The sequence below is a fragment of the Myotis yumanensis genome, unplaced genomic scaffold (assembly GCF_028538775.1).
Source record: "Myotis yumanensis isolate MYYU_CA2020_CCGP unplaced genomic scaffold, mMyoYum1.0.hap1 SCAF_3, whole genome shotgun sequence".
Classification (NCBI taxonomy): Eukaryota; Metazoa; Chordata; class Mammalia; order Chiroptera; family Vespertilionidae; genus Myotis; species Myotis yumanensis.
The window spans coordinates 37,916,230-37,935,333 of record NW_027223754.1 but is presented as its reverse complement, the minus strand read 5'-3'; the positions used below and the strand labels follow the sequence as shown (position 1 = coordinate 37,935,333).

Here is a 19,104-nt window from a genome sequence, read left to right as displayed (position 1 = left end):
TTTCTGTTTCATTTTACCCTTTACAGTGAAATGTGTAATTTATATGCAGTACATGGTAGCTTAGATTGATTAAATAGCTCTTGATAGGGCTTTGAAGAATTAACTACCTAACGAAGGTGAGTGTTGATTTTGGTGGTTGCCCAGGCATTTTGTGGGCTGAGCACAAAAGTCATATTAATTCTAAAATAAACATAAATATGGCATGAGAGCACTACATGTCCATTGACTCATTCAGAAAGGTGGACCCTTTTCTATGCTTGCTATGGCCTAGAGCAGTGGTTGGCAAACCACAGCTTGCAAGCCACATGTGGCTCTTTGGCCCCTTGAGTGTGGCTCTTCCACAAAATACCACATGCGGGCGCGCACGTACAGTGTGATTGAAACTTCGTCGCCCATGCGCAGAAGTCGGTTTTCAGAAAGGAGATAGACGAAACAAGTATACAAGACGAGTGTGGATGGGAGAGTTGGAAGGGGTCGACCTCAGCGAACGTACCTCAATCAGGTTGAGGACGTTTTTAGCAAAGGCCAGCTTAGGAGTACCCTAATTAAGTTAATAACAATGTACCTACCTATATAGTTTAAGTTTAAAAAATTTGGCTCTCAAAAGAAATTTCAATCGTTGTATGTTGATATTTGGCTCTGTTGACTAATGAGTTTGCCGACCACTGGCCTAGAGGACACAAATACAGCAATATTTCATTAATTCCCTAATTCATCCAACAAATACTTTAGAGACTGCCTCTATGACAGAATTATAAAAGAATAAATATTGTAGCTAGAAAATACCTTTACTGAGCTCTTTATAAGTGAGAAAATGGAGGCCCAACAAGGAGAAGTAATTTACATCAGTACAGCATTTAGTGGCAAAATCAGAACTCCATTCTAACCTTCTCACCTCCCAGGCCACTGCTCTTTCAACCACACCATGTTGCTTATACCAGTACGATAATAAAAATCCTGCAAATCACTGCCTGTGTTCAACTTCACCAAGCAAGGGCATGTGCTTCACATTAGAAGAATGAAATATTTTTCCAAGCCAGTCCTAATGGTCTGACTCATTCATGAAGAGCATTAATGAAAATGGACTGTGCAAATGCAGCGAAGAACGTCACATAAAATAACAGCAGCCATGAAGGGAAAGAACACAGTCCAATGTGCTGCTGAAACTTAATTATCAATCCTTGGCTTCATTTTAGCTTTTGCCAGTGGTTGTGGCTTGAACTCTGACATCAAAAGTGTCACCAGTGGTGCATACGAACCAAAGCTGAACTGACAAATAAATAGCACCATAGCAACTCCCTAGAATGAATTATGGTATCAACTTAGTGACCCTGTTTTGTTGAATTATTTTAGATCACGCTTAGGCAAGTATCTATTGGAAAAAAATGTACTCATGTCCAGTCAAGACTCTTTAATAGCAGATGGATAAAATAACAATCAGAGTGATGAGACTGACCCAATGTATATATGTATATACTTATTTTTTTAAAAAATATGGAATGCTTCATGAATTTGTGCGTGATCCTTGCGCAGGGCCATGCTAATCTTCTCTATATCATTCCAATTTTAGTATATGTGCTGCCGAAGTGAGCACTATGCATATACTTATTGTGCAAGCTATTTATTCAGTAGGTCCACTGGTTAGGGCAGTGATTCCCAAAGTGGGCGCTACCGCCCCCTGGTAGGCGCTGCAGCGATCCAAGGGGGCGGTGATGGCCACAGGTGCATTTGGGGGCGATGAGTAACTGCTATTAAAATTTTTTAAAAAATTGATTTCCAGGGGCTGAGTAATATTTTTTCTGGAAAGGGTGCAGTAGGCCAAATAAGTTTGGGAACCACTGGGTTAGGGTGTGTTATATATATATAAATAAATAAGACAGGGCCTGCTTTCAAGGAACTTTTGTGACAAATGGAGAAAGACAAATACACAGACATTTCATTACTAAACAGACATTTCATTACCACCATAATATGTGGTAAGTACTATGACAATGCATTAATTTGAAAGATTACCAACAGGACAGCTTTTAAAAATCACTTCTCATTATCAAAAATATCACTCTTTTGTAATGATCATTGGTCTACCTACTTAAGACTTTTAAAATATAAATATTCCAGCACAGTATCCTAGAGTCTTGGCACTGAGGGGGGCTCATCTGCATGGTTCCCTGAAAGTGCAGGGGTTGGAAAGAGGCTGAAAAGACTAAGAAGAAGGCAAACTTCACTGAATTTAGCTTTCTGTCAGTGACTTTGTGCTCACCCAGTAGGAAGATTTTGTGTGCCAAAACTGCTTCTCTTGTTGAATAGTGAAGAAACTGTGCATGTGTTAGTCTATTATGTATGCTAGACCACGCCTTTAGAGAATTGCTGTGGCACATACACAATATAAGTAATAATTATTCTTCAAAATTTGGCAAGTGCCCAACATGCAGCAATTTTGCCATACCTGGAAGGTATGTGACTTTTAGTAAAATCTTTATTTAATAAATCTGAACTGAAATGTTTTTCCAAGCATAGAGCCTCCAAGGCTAAAATGGATAATGTGTTAATGGTCCCTGAATCAAAAATGAAAGTTTTACTCTATGTAAAAAGCTCATTTATCTTCTGTTCAGTTACTTTCTAAAATCTTATACATAAGGTCAACTTAATTTTGAGGGAAAAACAAATCATTTTAAAACTTCAAAGGGAGAATTTGATAGAGTAATAAATTATTTTTACAGGAAAAATATAAAATTTAATTCTCGTACTGATTATAAACAAGAAGAATTTTTATCTGAATTTTATATTATATAGTTTTTCAATGTAATTATAATTTTTCAATGAAAAATGAAAGAATCATAATAACATATAGAGTGGGGGCTCAAGCTTGTGTTAGGAATAGAGTTTTAGAGAAAAGTTTCATAAGGCATAATTTGCTCGACATGCTATACATTCTATTTTCATGACAATACTTTGAACAAATAAACACGTATTGGTTATTTGGAATAGATTCGAAATTGAAATCTAGATGGTGAGGCTCTTTGTGTGCACTGACAGACATATACCTTAAAGGCACAGTAGTGTCACACATGCACAAACACACTTTTATATATATTAGGATGTGAATAAATTGATCATGGAGATACAGAAAAGTGTAGCTTATTATCAAAAATTTCTCAAATTTATTAAGTAGCTATTATGGATCAGGATATGTGCTCAATGCTTTACTAGATTATCTCACTGATTATAAAAATGTAATTTGGTCCAAAAAGAAATGTCTAAAGTATCATGTCATTATTTTAAATAAATGATTTCCAAATATATGTTTTAAAGATGTATTGGTATAAAATAATGTCTCCTATGGTGGATTCTAAGAAACACTCATTTTCTTTGACTACTAATAGGTATCATTTTTAAAAAATAGACACAATGATGATTAATTTTAACTATCAATTTGACTGGGCTAAGAGATGCCCAGATAGCCCTAAAAGGTTTGGCTCAGTGGATAGAGCGTCAGCCTGTGAACTCAAGGGTCCCAGGTTCGATTCCGGTCAAGGGCATGTACCTTTGCTGCGGGCACATCCCAGTAGGGAGTGTGCAGGAGGCAGCTGATCGATGTTTCTCTCTCATCGATGTTTCTAACTATCGCTCTCCCTTCCTCTCTGTAAAAACTCAATAAAATATATTTTTTTAAAAAAAGATGCCCAGAGAGCTGATAAAACATTATTTTGGGGTGTCTGTTTGAGGATGTTTCCAGAAGAGATTAGCATTTGAGTCAGGAGACAGAGCAAAGCATTCTGTTCTTACCAATATGGGCTGCATCATCTAATTCAGGGGTCCTCAAACTACGGCCCGCGGGCCACATGCAAATACAAATATTGTATTTGTTCCCGTTTTGTTTTTTTACTTCAAAATAAGATATGTGCAGTGTGCATAGGAATTTGTTCATAGTTTTTTTTAAAACTATAGTCCGGCCCTCCAATGGTCTGAGGGACAGTGAACTGGCCCCCTTTTTAAAAAGTTTGAGGACCCCTGATCTAATCCATTGCAGGCCCTAAATAGAACAAATAGAAAAAGGAAGGGAGAATCTCCCCCCCCCCCCCCCCCCCCCCGCTCTCTCTCTCTCTGAGTTGGGACATCCTTCTTCTCCTACCATTGGGACATCAGAGTTCCTGGTTCTTAGGCATTTGAACTCTAGGACTTATACCAGGGCTCCACCTACCCAACCTCTCCCCTTCCCCAGCCCCACACCATTGCCTCTCTTGGTTCTCAGACCTTCAGTTTCAGACTGATTTATACCACTGCTTTCCTGCTTCTCCAGCTTGCAGACAGTATATGGTGAGATTTCTCAGTCTTCAATTGCATGAGCCATTTCCCACAATAAATTTCCTCTTATACATCTATATATAGCCTAATGGTTCACCTCAAAAGAACACTAATACAGATGGCAAATAAGTTTAAGAAAGGATAAGGCAAAGCAATTCAAACACGACTTTCATCATAGCACTTCTTAAAGCCTTTATTATTCAACTACCTGTGGAACTCTGCAAGAGAGACATTGCAGACCCTGACTCCATGCTCAGGCCAAAGTGCACCCTACATTGTAAAGCATCTCCCCAACACTGTGTTCTGCAGAGAACCCTGTGGGAAACATTAATACAGAAACTCAAAATGCAACGCATGTCAGTGTCAGGTGGGAGAGCCATGCTCCAGAAGGACATTAGATTTGAAATGTGTTTAAAAGGAGACTTTCAATTTGATTGATAGATAGAGGGAGAGGGGAATGATGGGGGTGGATGGAATGTCAAATTGCCTGGCAGCACAAGGTAAATAGATGGAGATAAGAAGGGAAAAGCAGGCCAGGTCCCATCAGGAAAGGCCTTGAAAATCAAGTTAAGGGATGGAGAAATAAAGGGAGCCCTACTCTGCTGTGTTTGCTCCTCTTTCCTTCACTGGGGATAACGGAAAATCACGGGCACCTGTCTACTGCCTCTGTTTAGTCATGATAAAAAGCATAGGCCTCTTACTTTACTAAAAAGAAGTTTGAAAACTGAGTCAGAGACAAAAATCATCAGAGTTACACACGTAAAAGAACTGGTCTCATTGAGATGTAAGCACTGGTACATCTTAGAATGTGAATTAAAGGGAAAAGCTGCCCTGGATTAAGCAGCATAGGATGATGGAAAGATCAGTGAGTGACCAGGGAATGGAGAAATTTGTTCTAGTCCTGAATCAACCTTCTGGGTGACGGTAGACAAGTCCTTGAACATCAATGAACCTCACAGGGCTCATCAGTAAAAGGTCGATGTGGCTGGATGGTCTATTGTCTTACGGCATCCTTATAGTCTATGTTCTCTAAAGCTTAATGTTTCCTTGTTTTTCTAATAGCAGCAGTAAATACTGTGGTATGAAGTGTGGAAGATAATACCTATATGGAAGACAGGCTACAATGTAAGTAATTAACAATACAATTCAAATTGTTCCATTATTTCGCTTACATAGAGCTACTTGTACACTGGCTTCTTCATGTGTCTACCATTCTCACCTCTAATCTTCCAAGTCACACTCTCCCTCCATGCTTTGTGGTCATACTTGCCCCATTACTCCCGCTTCCTCTTGCCTCCCTTGACTATGACAAGTCAAGAAATAAGGCAGTAAGGAAGAGTGAAAGCTCTGAGTGGGGAGGAGAACTAAAGGGCATTTTTCCTCCAAATGTTGGCATCAGCCTGCTCATCTCATTTTTACATTCTTCTCGGAGAGTCCTAAAAGCATAATTTCCTTCATCTAGACCAATTGTTTTCAACTATGGGTAACTTTCCCCACCAGGAGACATTCTGCAATGTCTGGAGATATTTCTGGTTGTCACAGATGGAGGAAAGAGATACTACTGGCATCTTGTAGGTGGACCAGGGATGTTGCTAACCACCCTGCAAAGCACAGGATAGCCCCCACAACAAGTAATTATTCAGCCCCAAGTGTCAGTAGTGACAAGGCTGAGAAACTCTGCCTACCTGAGTTTGCTGTTTGCTGACTATAGGAAAAAGGGTGCATTAGCAGTAGGTAACAGAATTGTGGGTACTAGCCTTTTTCTATTACTTGAGCTCTTTTGCATCTTAAAATATTTTTCAATGAATTTATATTACTTTTACTTTTTTCCCTACTATGTAGTAAAGAAGAGAAAGAAATGCTATTGAAAAAGTCCATTGTTTTTGAGGGCTTTTTAAAATAATAGAACACCAAGAGTCAGATGATCATGAGGCTAATTTCCAAGATCTTTGATTCCTTTCCACTGTGCTGAGCTATAATTCATGGACCAATCTCTAAATCCAAATGGAAGTGGAAGCTGTGGGGTCATGTTGATTATGTGCTTCTGGGGGCCCAATTCATCCAGAGCAAGGCTTTGAACCCCATTTTCTCACCTTTGCTGGGGACCCTCCCACCATCTTAAGCCTCATTTGAAAAGTCAAGAAAAATATGAGGAATTTAGCATCCATACTAATGTTAAATCATATGCCTAAGATGAGCTGAGCTTAAAATGCCTCCAGTTCTACTTTTACCTTCAACGGAAGGGTCCACATATAATAATGACTCACATTGTTATATAACACTTATATAACATTGACAATTATATAACTGCCATTTACACAGTGCTGTTTTCATAGCCATTAGCTCGCCTGTTTCTCACAACAATCTTATAATACATTATTAGCCCATTTTACCAGTGAGACAACATCCAGAAAGTTTAAGGTCACACAGCTCACAGAGTCTTTAAACAAATCCCGATTTCCAAGTGGCTACTTGTTCACAATGCCCAACATAAATCATGAAAGTTCTGATAGTATTTACAATATTCTATCATACTCCATACTCAGGGTCACAAATGCTGGTTTTCTACCCCTGAAAATGAAAATGCGGGTTTTCTTCACCAAAGCTAGGTTAGTGTTACTGCTGCCAACCTTTCATCACTTCATTGGAACTTTAAGATGTAGCCAAGCTCCTAAACACCATGGCCAAGGCTCTGGTCACTACTTGTCTTAGTTTGCTAGAGCTGCCATAACAAAGCACCACAGGCTTAAACAACAGAAGTTGATTTTCTTACAATCAAGAGGCTGAAAGTCCAAGATCAAGGTGTCTTCTTCTGAAGCTTGGAGTGTGTCATCTTCTCCCTGTGTCCTCACACTATCTCCGCTCTGCATGTTGGTGTCCTAATCTGCTCTTATTAAGGTCAGCAATCATACTGCATTAGGACCTGCCCTACTTGCCTCATTTTGACTTAATTTCTCTTTAAGGAAATTTCCTCCAAATACAGTCACACCCTGAAGCACGAGTGTTTAGGAATTCAACACATAAATTTTGGAGAAATGCAATTCAGCCCATAACACTGGTGCCAGGGAATTTTTTAGAGCTAAAAATAGTCCACAAACTTATACATACCACAATATTTCAACCATTCGCCTATAAATAGCTAAAACCTCAGTTCCAAAATAGAGCTTTGCAGAGTTATGCCATGTTCTGCTTTCACCTATAATTGTTTTAATCGGTTAAAAAAAAAAATACCTAAACAGTGCACTTCATTCTTAGAGCTTAGCTTTGTGCAGTGATGTGGAAAATGTATTGACAAGTTAATCTACTAATGCTTCAAGTTCTGCTGAACATTTAATTTTAAAAGATGTGAGGGGGCTGTTCAAGAGGTCTGTTTTTGGCTGCTTGGGAAACCACCTTTTGCCTTTCTATGTGACTTCACTCTCCCTCCTACACCTGCACCGTTGCAGTCCCAGGTCCTTGCTAATATCAGCTTCAGAGGGCTTGCTGTGAGCGGTCCATGCTCTCCTTTTTTCTAGGTGCATTAACCTGAAGGTCTCCTATGTAATGAAGTGATTAACTGAATTTGGAATTATCTCAAATAAGACAAAGCCTTTCAAAATATACCTGACCTGACATTTTCTCAAATTGTGAGAAAGGCTGGAAGAGAGACAAAGAACAGCGTAGAAAAGGGAACTGCCAAGTAGTGCTGCTCTGTGAATAGAGAATGAAAAAGAACTAGAATTTTATCTGTAAATTCTCCCTGACATACATATCTGTTTTTCTCGGGAGGCAGGGTGGGGGGTGATGTTGTCAATTGATCTACACAACAACAACACATTACAGAAATAGAAGGAACTTGGTGCTTGGGTCATTAAATCTGATTATATGCCCAAATCTGCCTATGCTTCTTGCATGCCCTTGGGCAAATTACTAACTTCTTTCATATTTACTTTTTCATATACAGAAGAGGGGTTAATCATCTCAGTACTGCTTATTTTATAGGCTTTGTATGGAGCAACGAAGGTAGAGTGTGTGACGTCAATGTAAGCTATCACTATTTTGAAAAGAATTTTGACTAGTAATATATTTCAGCTAAGAGTTCATTTTCTACAACTTTCTACTTATTTTCTGGATGACAAATTCTATTCTAAGGAGTTAAACATATACCACAATATTTTAACCATTAGTCCAACTCCAAATGTGGCCTAAATTTAAGTGAAGGTTGTGTTTTCAAATAGAACGGTAGGTATATCTGATACTCTTTTAAGGAACAAATTTACCACTATGTAGATTAGGATTCTCAATCTTGTAATGGCTTCCATTTTTCTTCCCACTGAAGATACTGGGAAGGTGGGGGCCTGGGGGAGAGGGCATTAACACAACTTTGTACAGAAAAACACACAAAATAACCTATTTTTCCTTCCTTTAGTTAGAAATTCATCTAATCTCAGAGAATGATAAAGAAGAAAAAATCATAAATAATCTTACAAGGAACTATAACAACTAGTGCTTAATAACTCCTTACGATGTCCAGGCACTGTGTTAAACATTTATAAACATTGCCTTATTTAATCCCCAGAAAAATCCTTTGAGGTAGGCATTGTTCTTCTACCTGTTCTAGCTCCGAGGAAATAAAACTTATGTTTAAAGAGGTAACAATCAAAGGTGGGATTTGTCTTGACATCCTGCTTTTAGCTCTTGCATTATATGGTTTCCATGAAGAATAACAAGAATGTGATTCTTATTATTAACAGTTAAATCTTTGAGATCAAATAGTGGCTCCATTTCAAGAATTCTAAAATTGCTTTTGAGACTCTACAGGTTGATTTATAATTTTTATATTGTGAATCAGTTAGTAGACTGGCAAATTACTGTGAATTATTTAATTTCCATCAACATTGTATTATTTCCCATTATGAACAAAATTCATGGAGTTCACACATATGTTTCCATATGAACATATGAAAAACTAGCCATAATATGGAATAGAATATGGTAAATGTAATAATTTGTGATAAAAACAACTATTATCAAGGCATAAAATAAGGCACTAAATGAATGTAACATTGTCAAGGAAAACTTCATGGTGTTGGCATTTTAGCTGGGCCTCAAAGGAGAAATTGATTTTCTCCAAATGAGGAGAAGGGGTAGCAGGAAGAACATAACATCAGTATAGAGTACAGAACTGAGAGATGGTTGATATGATTCCTTAGTAATTATAGTTTAGAAAGTTTCCAAAAGAAAATCACAATTCTCCTCCATTATTCTTGAATGGGTTCTCAGAAAACCAAGCTTAAAATGAAATAATGAAATTTTGTATCTTCAGAAGACATATCAACAATAAAATCAAAGATATAGCTCATTTTTCATTTCTCTCTTACAGCACCCATCAAATTTTAGCATACTGATATTATTATTTCTTTATGAAATTTTTACTTATTTATCTTTGTACACCAAGCACCCTGCATGGTACCTGACCCACAGTAGAATTTAATACACATTTGATTAATTAAGTGCCAACTGCTCCATATTGGCTGAATTTCTATTAAGGCTTCATTTCCTCTTTTAAATTTGTAATGTAAGAAATCTTACAATTAAAAGTTTTCTCTATCAGACACCAAGAAAATTACTAGTTGGCACCGGCTTATGGAACTGTCTCATCTCTTAAAAGATTTTATATTTTCTTCATCAACACTCCTAAAAATATGCTATGTCAAATCCTCCTTTCAGATGGGGTAGAATATTTGGTCATTAAAACTTAGTCCAGGCCAATTTAAAACTTAAGTCTCATCTCCAATCAAAGCTTTCCTTCTCCCTGCACAGAATGCTCTGCTCATGGCACACCCACTTCCTCATCACTCCTCTAGGCTCCAAAACTTGGGCTCCGAGAAGGGAAGGAAGAATAGGTACATATTTATTTTTCTCCTTATCAGTCCTTGCAGGCAATCGAGGGAAACACACGTGTAAGTCCTCTGAGAGGCGCCCCATGAACAGTTCCCTGATGTGGGAGTCCTGGTGCCTCCCAGTATCCTCCACTCTTCTTCAGATCCTGCCACATATGGTTCGCCCACTCTTCCTTGATGGTATCATCTCTTCTTCCCAGGACATCCCCTAGATACTGTCAGAGCAAGATGCTCAAGCTCAGCTAAGTGCCATACCACCAAGTTCACCCCCAGGATAGTTAGCATGGAAATGAATGAATGAGTGAATGATATTGCTCACGCTGGACACTGATTTCTATTTTATTAAGAAAAAGCATAATCTCGCATTTATTTCTTCATCCTAAAGGTAAATTGTTGTGGTTCAAGAAACATTAGAGAGAAATATATGTATTAGAGAGAAAGGAAGGAAGTGGGAGAGAGACAGAAAAGCATCGATATGAGAAACACTGATTGGTTGCCTTCTGTACATGCCCCAACCAGGGACTGAACCCGCAACCCAGGTGTATGTCCTGACCAGAAATCAAAATGGCCACCTTTCAGTGCACAGGGTGACCCTCAACCAACCGAGCCACTCAGGCCAGGCTAAGAGCATATCTGGTATTTTAATACTATCTATAACTTAGAATCTAAACGCAAAAGCAAAATGAAACAAGGACAATCCAATGCATCTAAGACATTTCGTTACAGGCAGCTTTAAGAATGTGATCTCTTGGCTTATAAGAGATACTAAGAGAAGGGACTAGAACCAGTTTCAGGTTTCTTAACTAGGAGCTAAGCAAAAGCTAGTTAGTAGCACATTTTAGCTATTCAAACAGTGTTGTTTTAAATAGCAATTCAAGTTTCAGCAAGCACAGAATCTCTTGGTCAGAGGCGAACAATGCCTGCTATTTGGGGCATTTCGCAATAAATTATAAGAATGGGTCACAAAAATACATTTACTGGAAAGCAATTGAAGAAAAGTCTTTTAGAAAAACAGATTTTTGGTGAAAGCAGCCATAAGCTATTCTGGTCTTTGGCATTATGAAGCCCATAAAGCAGATTTCCAAAGCAATTAATATAAATGAACATTATATTAAAAAATCAATTCTTTTATATGAAATCCAAGAAGAGAGAGGCTAATATCTAATCTTATGAATGAGCACTTTGCGTCATTAAAATTATCACAAAGGCTGAAACCGAAAGAGTCTATCAAGTATTAATTATATTTCATGCACCAATGGACAGGTGCCCTGAGCTTGGACTAAAACCAATAAAGTTTCTGGCATCTCCAAAAGTAACATGAGACTTCATTATGTGTTAATTGAGAGTGAAGCTTAATTTAAAATGGAAATAATAGGGAGTAATTATCTGGGAAGCAATAGCTACAGTTCCTATGGAGGGATTCATAGAACTTTCCCTGAATAAATGAAACATTTTCTTTTCTTTTTTAAAAAAGCTCACCAAACACACAGCCAAAACGCCCAATAATGTAAATACTTTTAAATGTTTTTCTGCCCAATGCCACAAATAACCTTTTACACATAAATTCTATCTGTGATGACAATCAAGAGCATACTGGGTAGTTTATGTGTATTATACCCATTCTGCTTTAACTTTATCGATTATCCTCTAGCACAGAGCGCCAGAGAAGGAATTTTGCTATTCACCGTCCTTAGATAAAAGCTATACTAAGCATGTGCTGTGAAGACACCATTCTGGGCACCACGCTAATAAAGATGAGTAGTGTCAGGGCTCTGACTGAGGGACTTTAGAGCAAGTGGGAGGACAACTATGTAAACCCATGAATACTGCCAGTTTAAGAAATGCTACCTAACAGGAAGTGTGGACCGTATCTTATGGAAGCACTGGTGAGGGTGCAAATTTCTCTGCAGGGCTGCTGGCCATAATTCTCAGAGGTCATTTTGGGCTAGCTCTCTGCAGGGTGGCTACCAGGGATAAGTATTCCAGTAGGTGACTGGCTGGTTCCAAAGACTGGAGATTTGTGGCAAAAAACCATAGGGTGTACAGTGGGAACATGACCAACACGAGGCTTGATTGTGAAGATTCACAAACACTAGGCTTTAGGATTTTCATATACAAAATAGGGAGCTTTCCAGGGCCTTTGCATACAATGAGGAAATGATCCAATTTGTGCCCCGGAAAACATTCTGGAGGCTACCTAAAAGATAGGCTGTAGCAGGGAGAAATGCAGAGAGATGGGTTAATGAAGCTATTCTGGGGAAAATGTTGGAAGCCTAGCAAACATCTGATGTCCCCCATGTAGAAGAATAATACGTTTCCTCCCTGTTGACCCCAGCAGTGGGCAGATGATTTGCTTTGGACAATAAAATGTTCCTTGTCACTGACAGGCAGACATTTCAAGAGACTGATCAGCAGCCGAGGCCCTGGATGGAGCCATGGAGTACAAATCATGAACAAGAAGTAAGTCTCTGTCTCTGTATGCCACTGAGATTTGTTCATAGTCTAGCCTCCTCAACCCCAAAACAACAGACATTTTATTTCTCTTATACTTATGTCGTGCAAAGCACTGCTCACAATTGATTAATAAATATTTATTGGAAATCTACTTGAATGTTAGATACTGTGCTTTCTGCCAATAAGTTTTCAACCGTAGAGAGTCTACAATCATGGTAGGAAGAATTGACTTTAAACAGAACAATATCTTTGGGAATTCAGAAATCCCTACGACCAGGATGGGGTGGGTCATGAGTGGCTGGTTTCCATCAGGGTGGAATGTGAATAGGGAAAAATGAAGAGAGCAGGCAATAAACATCAGGATGGGGACCAGGAAGAGGGAAAAGTTATATGGTCAAAGGCAAGAAAGAGAAAATGTGTAAACCATCTTTGGGATAGAAGAAGCAGACCATTTCTAACAATTGATAATAATTGATATTGATTCTGTCCAATACGTTGGCTGGTGCTAGAGTCCAGCTATAATACTTTAACATTTCCTCAGTTGCACTAGCCATGATTCAAGCGCTTTTTAGTCACATGTCACTAATGCCATACCGACACAGTACATCCACCATCACTGAAAGTTATATTGGGCAGCCCTGGCCTAGGAGAAGTGAGATATAAAATAAAAATACAAAACGAGAGTCCTTGAATGCCAAGATAATGTTTAATTTAACTTCAAAAGTTTAAAATGTGAAAAGGGCAGTGACAATATAAAAATAATTGAAAGAGTAGCAAGATGGGAGAATATATAGGAGACAAGGCTGGAGAGAGAGAGAGAGAGAGAGAGAGAGAGAGAGAGAGAGAGAGAGAGAGAAGGGGTTTTAGCAGCAACCTAGAAATGAATAACCAGGAGCTAGAACATAATGTGAGGGTAAGAATAAAAACAAAAGAATACTATTCTTATTATTTGCCAATTCTGTATATGCAGATGTACTCACTCACTAAAATTATTTGTAACCCTCAACATCAATACTTTCTATACTTTCATGGTCATTGGGAGACATGTGCGGACTGGAGAAAAATGAGTCCGCCAATGGCTGTGCACATTCCCAGCTGAGATTCAACTTCACTTTCTTGTTTCAGCTCATATTGTGAACAAGTGTCCTTTCTGTGGTCTATGTGGCCTCATGTTTCTGCATTTTTGTTCTTTTGTTGGTGATTCACTGTTGCAAATTGCCCCCAAGTGCAGTTCTGGAGTGCTGTCTAGTGTTCCTAAGTGAGAGAAAGCTGTAATGTACCTTACAGAGAAAACAGCTGTGTTAGATAAGCTTGGTTCAAGTGTAAGTTATAGCAGCAATTTTCAACCTTTTTCGTCTCATGGCACACAGAAACTAATTACTAAAATTCTGCAGCACGCCAAAATATATATATTTTTTTGCTGATCTGAAAAAATAGGTGTAGTTTTGATTCATTCCCACCGGACAGCTACTGTTGTGCTGGTTGTTGTCATTTTTTAAAATTTGACAATCAAAGGGAAAAGGGGTCAGTGTCCCTAACTAAATAGTCAGGCATGGCATGTTTTTAAAATTCTTGCCACAGCACACTGGGTGAAAATCGCTAGTTATGGTATTGTTGCCCATGATTGCAATGTTAATTAATCAATATTTATTAAATAAGGTATCTTTAAAAAAAAAAAAAGCCACCCATAACTAAATTTCCCAGCATGCCTACTCAAACTACTTTCTTTAAATCTACTACTACTGCTTTTTTGGCCCCAGGAAGCAAAATACGGATTTTAGTTACTAAAGAGGCTTACATGAACTAATGTATCAAAACAGTAAAGCAAATTGAGAAGATGATGCGTGGTAGTCACTTACAACTAAGAGGTGTGTTCCTATGTACCAGGCTGGAAGTACTCAAGATTCAAATTTGGGTCGCAACAATAATACACATTACCATATATCATGGGACATTGAAATCACATTCAAAATGCATGGTAGTCAGCAATTTAATTCCCCAAAAGCTAAGGGTCTTGTGTATACCATACTTAGAAAGCAATTATCTATCCCTTATTCCACAAGAAGATTTCAATTATATGTACCACATTTTCAAGTTTACAGAAGCTTATATTTTAAGATATCAACTATATTGACCTCTTACTCAGCTATTAGCACATACAATAAAGGTTAAGCTGGTCCACTTCACCTTCAATCACAATTCTCAGGGAACTGCCATCCATATGTCCTTACCTTTGACATTATTGCTAATTTTGACACAGCTTGGCTATGCTCTGAGTAAAGATAAGGTGTGTGTTTTGTTCTTTTTTTATGTGACCCAATTTTCCACAGCATACTATTTTTCCTTTTGTAGAATTAGAGGCTTCAGCTCTAAAAATCAATGCTACTCTCTCCTATGAGAATTATACTGCACCCAAAGGAACTTGTGCAAAATCAAAGTGTTTAATGTGGCAGTGGAAACATTCATAACTGAAAATCAAACTGAATAATGAAGAGCTACCACCCGATTGCTGCACTAAGATAACCCAGATCAGTGACAGAAAACACGGGAAATGAGATATATTTGCTTTCGTTAGAAAAAGCATCTGCCTTCATTATTGGGGGGTGGGGGGGTATATAAAAGAGAACCAGAAACTGCTTTCATTTTATTATTTTTAGAAGCAATGGGCATATATTTGATAAGCCTTCCAAAGTGTGGGGGGTAATATAACATCAATGCAATTACAGCAATCCTTTTCTTGGGACTAAATGGTGGGTTTTAAAGCACAGCTACCCTTTGATTAATGTGGCAAAACAGTCTGTAGAAAATGAAAAGTACTTTTACAAAGTTGTATGAATGCAATGCACATACCACGATAATAACCGAATTCCTTATTTTGACCTTCTAATAAACCATAGACACAAATATCATTTCTTTAAAATACATTGAGTGGAGGGGGTCAACAGGGGATAAAAGGGGGACATCTGTAATATTTTCAACAATAAAGATAAATTTTTCCCTCAGACCCAAGGCTGTCAGGATACTCTCCTTTCACCTCTGACAATGACTGAGGGCATCAACAAAATCACATATTTGCTTAAGACAGACCCTTGCTCTCCACAGCTGAGCCAGGGTAAGGAGGATTCAAGATGAACAAAGGGAGGTCAACCAAATCCAGTGAACATATGTCAGAGAGCCTTTGGAGAGAAATGGAGGCGGTTCCCAGGAGAGAGTAACCCCTGGACAAATGTCTACTCCCTTCCTGGCTGTTTGAGTCAACAACACACAAGAAAGATTTACTCTATGCTAAGGAAGATCCAGAGAAGTGTATGCTCTGATCCTTGAGCTTAAGCTACTAGAATATAGTTAAGGAGAAAAACAGAGATTCAGAGTCAGTTAGATGCTCAATTATACCTTGAACAATGCAGACAGGAGAAAAAATACATACTCACAGTTTACTCCCTTACCTCTCTGAGACTGAGAGTACTGCTCTATCATTCATTCCAGATCTTTGGATTTGGATTTCAGGAAGATGTGTAATCTTCAGGCAACTACATTACACAAGCAATGCATCTAAGCCAGCAAGCCTACTCTCATCACAGCTTGGCTCTTTCTCAACCTCATTTGTGGAGCTTCTTTGTCCTTATTTTTGCTTCACAGTATTTTCCTCATGTCTTCAGCCCAACAGCTCTCACTTCCTACTCTGTTTCCAGTCTCCCAATCACCCTTTCTGCCCCACACTTGGTCACCCGGGGACACCTGTCCTGAGACACCTGTCCTTGGTCCGGCAGCGAGTTTCACTCAGGCCCCTGAGGAGAGAACTTGGACCAGATCATCCGACCAAGTTTTACATGTGTTTCTTAACTGAACCAAGTGCAAAGGAAATAATAAGCCCCAAATGGGAAGTTATGAAAGGAGAGCACTCGTCATTAAGCATCATCCCATTAGACATTCCAGAAAGCGAAAGTAATAACAACAAAAGCTCCTTTGCAGGGAAAAAGAGATAATTCAATTCTTTAAAGTTTTATTACCAAATTTGCAAATTCACTCTGCTGCGCACAGATGTGCAAATAAAATGTATATATAATTACTAGTAAAATAAAACATAAAGATTAAATATATGTATTTCTAAACATGTATAGTTAAAATAAATTATATATAAAATACATTTTAAAATATATTTATTTTAAATACAAATAACTTTCTTGTCTTTATATAGTTAAAATATAGTTCCCTTGTTTCCTATTAACTGATTTAACCCTGCTTTTCAAACCCTAATAAAAAGTAACCTAATGGTTTAAACTGTATCCCAGCCAAGAAGAGGAAGTCCTCTCAGATGCTCAGCTTCACTGTGGAAGCTTCAGAGGGGCATGTCCAGTAGAACTCTGCAGTGATGGATATGTTCCAGACTTGCATCATACAACACCATACCCATTAGATTTAATGTGGCTACTGAGCTCATAAAGTGTGGCTAGTGAGACTAAGGAGTGGATTCTAATTTTAATTTAAATGTATTAGGCCACGTGTGGCTATTGACTGCTAAATGGAACAGCACAGCTATAGGACCTAAATGTCCCTGTGGGTGTGCGGCTGATGCAATGTCATAAAGTTGGGGAGGAGCAAAATCCTTGTCCCCATTTATCCTACAACAGTGGGCTGGGCCAGAAGCAGGCTGGGGCTTGCCACCACCCCTTCTTTGGCATATTCTCCTCTATCACCGAGCATTCCTTAATGCTCTATGATATAGTTGGCTCCTGGTAAGTTAAAAGAAGTGGTAAGGATATTTAGATCAGAATTTACTTTTTTGATAAACCCTGGATTTCATGTCTATTACCTTGATGAGGAAACAAAAATTCTATTATAAGAAATATTGGCTCATGTTTTTTCTTCTTCTTCCCATTGTTGTTGTTTTTGTCTCCTTCCTCTCATTCTATACCAATACTACTATTTGTGCCCTCTACCCAAGCAAATGCGGTCATGGTCTAACTTGAGCATAAAGCCACTTACAGACAAATACAGCATAAGAAGCACAGTATGATTTTCTAAATATATCTTCTATCATAATAATATTTATTTTATAATCAGTTCAGTAAAAGACTTACACTGACCAAAAACATAAGGCAACCTCTGTTATCATTAAATTATAGGTGGACCAAGAAGTTCCTTAATAATTGTTTGGAAAACAAAACAAAGAACTTTCAGTGACATTCAGCTTCTTGGTATTACATTCTTCCACACCATGGAAACCCAAGGGAAGCCTTTTGGAATGGCAGGAAGTAATGTATTATTACTCTTCCAAGCTCTTCATAGCTATTGCACATCTGCATCTTGTAATACTTGTTCTATTCTAACTTGTGGATTATCTGCATTTACATTATAAACAACTTCTGTTGAAAAAGGCTTCATGTGAATAACTCACAGAGCATAGTGAATTACAAAAAAATTTTATTGAAATCAATAAATCAATACAAGTGAACAAACTGAACTAACAAGCAAAATAAAGAAAGAAGACAGACTCATACATAGAGAGCAGGCTGACAGCTATGTATGGGGTTGGGGTGGGAGCAAGTGCTGGGGATGTGGAGGGATTGAGCAAAAGAGAAAAAAGAAAGAGAACTCATGGGCATGGACAACAGTGTGGTGATTGCAGGGAGGGGGGCAGGGTATAGGGGAGATAAATGGTGATGGAAATAAAGAAAACATTAACAATGAAAAACTTCAAATGCATGCAAGAATTTTAACAAATAATTGTTTTTCTTAAAGCTATTTTAATAAAATATAAAACTAGAGGATGATATCAATTTACAGCATGCTATACCTTAAAAGTACGCATAAACTGGGGATATAAATGTATAATATTTGAAGCAATGTGGACATGGGCATTTTTAAAAATACTTGCACAAAGATGTAATGTATTTCAGATCAGTGTTTTACACATACTGTCCCAGTAGCTGTCTTAAAAGAGGTAAAATCAGCTTTAAGACACTACTTCCCAAGAACAGCAATGGAACAATGATTGAGTTGATGAATAAATGATTGCATGGTGAAGCATTCGAGAAAGAGATCTGCTAATAGTGTCTTCAAGAAATCAGGCAATTAACCACTTAAATTCATAAGAAATGACAAATAATAATATAGATTTTAATATTGGATTCTTCAGCTAGGAATAAAAGAAATTTTCTTACTTCAAGTTAATTTTTCCTTATTTGAAAAATCTTTCCAGGGAGAGACCAAAAATCTAACCTTCATTTTTAGCATACGAATAAGCAGAATAAGCAGAATATCTTTCATTTTTCATTTTAATCTTGCTAAAAAATATTTAACTATTTGTATAAAATGAATAAAATAATTTAAGCAACAAGTAGTTTTGCAAAAGTTGCTTACTTTATTCTGAAAATTATGTATTGCTGAATTTTAAAAAATATCCATATTGAAAATAATTTATGTTGCCAGTTAGTGAAACATTTTAATGAGTCTTAAAAAG

General features: G+C 37.8%; 1 protein-coding gene and 1 non-coding gene across 2 annotated transcripts in view; both read right to left on the bottom strand.

Moving 5' to 3' along the window:
- FGF14 (fibroblast growth factor 14) overlaps nt 1-19,104 on the bottom strand; it is a 552,631-nt gene that overhangs the window by 330,689 nt on the left and 202,838 nt on the right. The gene's annotated exons all lie outside the window — the stretch shown is intronic.
- LOC139007766 (U6 spliceosomal RNA) lies at nt 1,489-1,594 on the bottom strand. Its single transcript, XR_011470929.1, has one exon. It is a non-coding gene; the product is annotated as a U6 spliceosomal RNA (small nuclear RNA).